Genomic DNA, 7260 nt, shown 5'->3' with positions numbered 1-7260 from the left:
TGGCATCCTTGCGAACAGGTGAGACTGGCGCTATGCTCCCAGCTGACTCTGGAGCAGGCGTCGCCTGGAGATGGCGACGGTTACGCCGGAACGTTCCACCCTGCTGTGTCTCGATGAGGTAAGAGTGTGGTGTGACACTCTCACTGGTCACTACTGCAGGAGTTGTCCAGGATTTGTGGTGGTCCAGCTTGATGAGACCATGACCACCTGGCTACAGTGGAGGTAGGGATCTCACCCCGTGACGTTGGTTATAATAGAAGGCTTCCTTCTTCTTTTCGGCCTTGTCCTTCTGCTTGATCCATTGCAAATTAGGCCATCTAGGTTGCAGGTTTCTCTCGGGGGTAGGAAGCGTCGTCCTGATCTTCCGGCCCATTAGGAGCTCAGCTGGGCTGGCTCCCGTGGTGCTGCATGGAGTCAACCTGTAACACATGAGTGAAATGAGAGAGTCCTTCTGTTTCAGGATTCTCTTTGCAGTCTGCATGGTCCTTTCAGCGTGACCATTTCCTTGTGCGTTGTGCGGGCTTGAGGTGATATGTTTAAAATCGAGCTCACGGGCCAGGCCTTGACACTTGGCGCTTGAGAACTGTGGTCCATTGACAGTCATGACCACACCCGGTATGCCGTACTGGGCACATGTTGCTTTTAGCTTCAGAGCAACTTGAGCACTGGTTGTTGTTGTCATGTGTAGAATCTCTATGTATCTAGAGTAGTGGTCTGAGATAACTAAATAGTTCTGTTTGTTGTACTCACACAGGTCCAGAGCTATACGCTTCCATGGCCTGTCAGGGAGCGGAGTAGAGATCAATGGCTCCTTTTGCTGTGCTCTTCTTGACTCACAGCAAAACTGACATGACGAGACTTGTGTTTTATCTGTGAGGAAATGCCCGGCCACCAGACAGAGGCGTTTGCCCTCTGCCGACATTTTATGAGGCCCTGATGTCCATCATGAATCCTATCAAGAATGTCTGTCCTCAGTGTCTCAGGTATCACTATTCGGCATCCCCTAGTAACCATTCCCTTATACTCTGAAAGTTCACTTTTCACTGGAAAATACTCTCTTATGTTACCTGGGACTTTACTCCCGTGTTCAGGCCACCCTGACCTGATGTGTCTGATCACCGGCTGTAGCGTCTCATCCGCTGCTGTGGCTGCTCTGATGCTGGCCAGCTTCTGTGGAGTAGCAGGCATGTTCTCAATGACAGCTGCGATGTAGCAGTCCACATCTGAGTGTGTGTCCTCTTGTTCTCCATGTGGCGCACAGGGCTCCTTGACAGTGTGTCTGCCACAACGTGTCTTTCCAGGTGCATACTCAGCTATGGGTTTAAACCTCATGAGCCACATAAGAAGTCTCTGGCACCGTACTGGAACATTAAGTCCTTGCTGTTCATTAGTGGGACCAATGGCTTGTGGTCTGTCACTAGTTTGAAACTCTCGAAGCCATAGAGGTATTTTTCAAACCGCTCGCAGGCCCAGACACACGCCAAACACTCTTTTTCGATCTACGTGTATCTGGTTTCTGCATAAGTCAATCTCCTGGAGCAGTATGCTACTGGCTTCCAGTCTTCCCCATGGAGCTGCAGTAGCACGCCACCAATCCCATAGCTACTTGCATCAGCTGAGACTGCGGTGGGTTTGTTGACATCGTAGAATGTCAACACAGGTGATGTCATCAGGAGCTCTTTAAGCCTCTGAAACGCTGTCTGTTGTGCTGGCCCCCAGGTCCATGCTGTCTTGGACCTTAGCAGCTCATACAGTGGCTGGCCCACTGTGGATAGGTTTGGCATGTATTTACCGAGATAGTTCACCATGCCAAGGACTCGTTTCAGGCCCTGCACATTCTCTGGTGTGGTAAGCTCTCAGATAGCCTCCGCTTTGACTGGATCTGTTTGCATGCCAGCGACATCGATCACATGTTCCAGGAAGTGAAGCTGTTTCTGCCTCAGCACACACTTTTCCTTGTTGAGCTTAAGTCCAGCGGACTCAACTCTCTCCAGGACTTTCTGAAGCCAAAGGTCGTGTTCTTCCCTGTCCCTTCCGTACACGACTATGTCGTCCATGTACACAGCTGCCGCCTGTAGGCCATGCAGTTTCCCGAGGCTGCATCGAGGCTGGAGAACACCATTGCTCTGCTCAGCTTGGCTATGATCTCCTCCGGTGTAGGTAAGATGAATCCATCTCGCTTGACCTGTTCATTCAGTTTCTTTAGATCCACGCATATTTGCACTTTTCCAGACCTTATCAGAACGGGCACCATAGGGGCACACCAATCTGTCGGCTCTGTTACCTCCTCTATAATGCCATTCTCCTCCATCCGGCGCGGCTGCTCTCTAACCTTGTGCATTAGCGGTATTGGGACCCTGCGCATTGTGTGCACTGCATATGGTGTGGCATTGTCCTTTAAACGTATCTTTACAGGCTTTGTCTTAAGAGTGCCATGCTCTCCAACTGCATTATGGACCTCCTCGACTCGCTTCACAAGGTCCATCTCTGCTGCAGTGGAACAGCTGAGTAAGTTATTGACACGCTGCCCTCTGATAGCATACACTGGGAATGAGTATGACTTGCCCTTGTACATGGTGCATGTTTGAACTTGCCCTTGACAATTCAATTGACCCCCCTGGACTGCATAGTGAAATGCTGGTCTGCTGTAATTCTCTCTCTGGGATTAGCATATTGAAAGTCTCTTCCCACATAACACTAGCATCTGCTCCAGTATCAATCTTAAACTCCACTGGTGTTGCACCAATGAGAAGCTGCACTGTCCATTTTTCATCACTCAAGTTTGCATTCACTGATCCCAGAAAGTATGCATTCTGCTCATCAGCGTTTGTAACTTCACTCACCGATTTGCTCTTACACATTCTCCCCCAATGTCCATTTTTGTTGCACTTGTTGCATGCTGATTTGAACGCTGGGCACCTTTCCTGGTTTTTGTGTTGCATTTTCCCACATCTGCCGCACTTTCCTCCGCGCTCCGTGTTTCTGGAGTCTTTGCCTCCTTTCTGTTTAGCGTTACGTTGCCATTTCGGGGTTTTCTTCCACGCGCCCTGTGCGTGCAGCTCTTGCACAGCTGCTGCAGCGCTTGTAGCTTCCCCTTGCTTGCTAGTTTGCATGCTAACGGTCTCTGACTGACGCACTGACTGTATTGTTTGTGCTGGCATGAGATCATTCATGAGTTGCAACTTACGAGACTGCTCTTTATCTAGAATCCCTACCACGATCCGGTCCTGAATATTCTAATCCCTTTTGATCCCGAACTCGCAGCGCTCTGACAGCTCATGAAGGGCTCTGACAGCTCATGAAGGGCTCTGACAGCTCATAAAGGGCTCTGACAGCTCATAAAGGGCTCTGACAGCTCATAAAGGGCTCTGCTTCCTCTCCTGGCTGCTGCCCCCGCTGGTGGAAAACGGCTCGCTCGTGGTTATATTCCGTTTAGGGGAAAAGTACTCGTTGTATTTATCCATGACTATACTGTAATCCTTCTCGTGTGCTGCTTCAGCAGAAGTGAAAGACTTGAAACATTCTCTGCTTCACTCCCCATCGCATATATGAGAGAACTAACTTGTACTTCACCGTCTTCCTTGTGGAGCTTGGTCGCCATTCTGAATCTCTCGAAGTGTCTCTTGCAGTCAGTCCATTCCGTCGGTTTATCAAAGCTAAAGTGTTCTGGTGGGCTAAACTTCGCCATAATTCACTGTCTTTGTGAATATATGCCTCACTTCTGACACCATGTGATAAATCAGGGAACGTCCAGTCAAACGGAGCAGGTTAAGTGTCCACTTTATTCAGCTAACAGGTCAGCTCACATGTATGCAACACGACCTTCAGGCATAGTCTACTGTCGTAAAACCCCTTTCATGTACAGCCACATCTCACAGTTTCCGTCACTGCCGTGCACATTACCGTATTAACTGTAATACTATGACAATATGTACGACTTGAAACTTTTCACCCGTTGGCTGGTATTTGCAGGTGAAAGTGTGTGGACAGTTGTGTGCATGTGGTGGACATTTATCCATGGTAAATCTTGCAGGCATCGTGACAAATATGCCATTGTCGATAGCACACGCCAACAAACAGGAAACTTGTGTGACCGCTGCAGTAGAAGCAGGAAGTCAGTGGACTGCAGTTATGCACAGAGCTAATTAGATTTTTCATGTGACCTTGACTGTGTATAATGGAAGTGACAGGAATTTCATTTTAGAACCATGCTGGGTCAAGAACAGTCATAAAAAAGTATATTAAAACAAAAAAAGAAAAAAAAACCTGCAGGATGGCAGGCCAGGCGCGAGGCCCTGTGCAGTCGCACACATCACACAGTCCATGTGACGGTTGTGTTGGTATAGCTAGATGACCATGACCGCTACGAGGCATGTTGGTGAAGAGGAATAACGTTTGGGGTAATAAAATAGGAACATTTGATCCCAAATTGATCTTGCAGTGGAATATTATTCTGCTGTGTGCTGCTTTTGTGAAGTATGGATCATGTTCTTTGAGGTTATGATTATCAACCAGCGGTTGGTTATACTGTCTGTACTTCTGGGTAACTGGATATCAGGGGAAGAATGACCCCTAAACACGTAGTACAGGCACCACAGTACCTACCAGCCAAGGCCTGAAGCAGTGCCATGCAAGAAGGGTGGTCATGTTGCATGGGTTGTGTGTGCAAGGAGAAAGACGTTTATCTTGGGAGCCCTTAGCAGTAATTGTCGGTCTAGAGAAAGGCCTGTGTCACTCTGTCTTCATCTCTCCGCCAGGCATCGACCTTCATTTATCACAGCCAAGCCTTGGCCAGCGCGAGTGGGACCGGCTGTCATCCAGCCCATACATTATGTCAGTTAAAGCTGGTTTTTATTAGCTGGATGATGGATAGCTTTTTAATTGTTTTTTTTTATTATTCTCCTTGTGTGAGAAAACATGGAAAGAACACGGAATGGATTCACCAGTACGTCAGTGGGTCAGTTTGGACAATACAGTCTGAACTTTATTTGGATAAAAAAGGGAAAGTATTACAGGTATGCTCATTTTTCTCACTTGGCCTTATGTTGAAGACTGCTATCACAGCCAGATGTGTCCAGATGTGTCCAGATGTGTCCAGGCGTGTCCAGGTCCACCATTGGGCTGGTGTTCTGACTGAGGCATGGACAGGGTCTCAGCTCAACATGAGACCCTTCGGACTTACTGTAAATAAACCTCTCAGTCAGAATGTAGCTTGAATCCCTCAGTACCACAGTGGTAAAAGTATTTGGTGTAAATGTCCATGACGCCGGGTGGTGGTGAGGGTTCCACACGCCGCCACCCTGCATCTCCGTCAGCCACTCCTGTCCCGTCTGTTTCCTCTCGCTTCACTTTGTCAGCGAGAATGTTGACTCCCGAGTATCTTATAGTAGTAGTATAGTAGATAATAATGATGATAACAAGAGCGGATTTATTACTGATGAGCTCTAGAAACTGCACATAAGGCTTAGAGAAAGTTTTTTTCTTTTTTTTCTTTTCTTTTTGAGGTCAGTCATGTTAGAACCTTAGTCATGACAAAATAATGTTTTTTTCACATTCCCAAAACAGAAAAATAATGAACAAAATGTTTTAAAAAAATCATTGTTAGTGAATTCTAGTGGTGCATGTACATGATGTAAATTATTTAAACTATATTTTTATTCATGAACACAGTCACAAGTAAGATAAATCCATTTTTTATTTTGATGGTTTTTTTGGGGGGGGGTTCCCCTTTTTCTCCCCAATTGTACTTGGCCAATGACCCCATTTTCCGAGCCGTCCTGACCACTGCTCCACCCCCTCTGCAGGGCTGCAGACTACCACATGCGTCCTCCCATACATGTGGCGTCACCAGCCGCTCCTTTTCACCTGACAGCGAGGAGTTTCACCAGGGGGGCGTAGCGCGTGGGAGGATCACGCTATTCCCCTCAGTTCCCCTCCCCCCTGAACAGCCGCCCCGACCGACCAGGACACATACCCACATCCGGCTTCCCACCCGCAGACACGGCCAATCGGCTCTGTGCATAACTAGTCCACTGACTTCCGGTTTCTACCGCGGTGGTCATACCAGTTTCCGGTTTGTAGGCGTGAGCAAACGGGTGCAAAGTTTCAAGTTGTACATAGTGTGATGGGAACTACAGTGCCCAGCATGCTGTGTAGGTAAGAGGAGGGGGGCACGCTACAATATGTTTGAGCGCGGTTCTGTACTGGGGCATTCTGGGGGATTGTCCGGGTCGGGGACTGGAAGCAGACGGCTGAATAAAGCGCGGTATTAATCGCGACTCCCTTGCCTGTCGTATATGCACGTGACATGGTGTCAGAAGATCTTCCAATCCACTTCCCTCAATAATGGGGAACGGAGTTGGTCCGGTGAGACGAGGCATGGCGACATTTCCTCCCCCCGAGGCGTTTGATTTCATGGCCGAATTGGATTCAGAGGTTTTCCCGGTTTCCACTAGCAACCAAGTCAATTCCTTGATATAGGCAATGGGGAAAGATGCAGAAGCTATTTTTAATTCATTGACGCTCGAAGAGGCTTCTCGCGCCAACGATGATGACAGGGTGGTCAGTAAAACTCAACGAGCATTTCGTACCACGGAGAAATGTCATCTACTGTAACGTGCATGTTTCCCCCAGCGCTCGCGGAGAGCTGGAGAGACTGTCGAGGCCTTGGTGAGGAGGAGTTTCTATATAGAGCTGGCAGAACACTGCGAGTTCGGGGCATTAAAGGAAGTGCACATTCCCGATAGAGTTGTGATCGGAGTTGCTGACCGAGACCACGTGTCACAGAAGTTGCAGATGGAGGATGAGCTCACGCTAGGAAAAGCGGTGCAAATGGCCCCCCGTCAGTTCGAGCTGGTTAAACAGCAGAATGCGGAAGGAATTACAGCTGAACTGAATGCAGTTAGCAAAGCACAGGGCGCCAATACCAACCGCGACCGCAGTAACGCTAGCAACCACTACAATAAGGGCGACGGAAACGCACAGCGGCCCAAAACAGCCCCGCCCCCCCATGTACTCGCGTGCACGGGCAGCAGCAGGAATGCCCTGCACGCAACAGGCGGTGCAGGAAATGCGACAAGCTGGGACATTTTGCTGCCGTATGCAAAACCAGAGACGTGAGGGAGGTCGTTTACCAGGATGACGCGTATGAGGGCGAAGCGGAAAGTGAAAGCCGCCCCTACTTCCTCGGTTGCATAGAGGGGATGGATTTTGAGGAAAAGTGGCAAGTGGAGTTACCTATCTGCGGCAAGTTGGTTAATT

The sequence above is a fragment of the Lampris incognitus genome, chromosome 16 (genome assembly GCF_029633865.1).
Source record: "Lampris incognitus isolate fLamInc1 chromosome 16, fLamInc1.hap2, whole genome shotgun sequence".
In the NCBI taxonomy this organism is placed as follows: domain Eukaryota; kingdom Metazoa; phylum Chordata; class Actinopteri; order Lampriformes; family Lampridae; genus Lampris; species Lampris incognitus.
Note: the sequence above shows the minus strand (reverse complement) of the source record.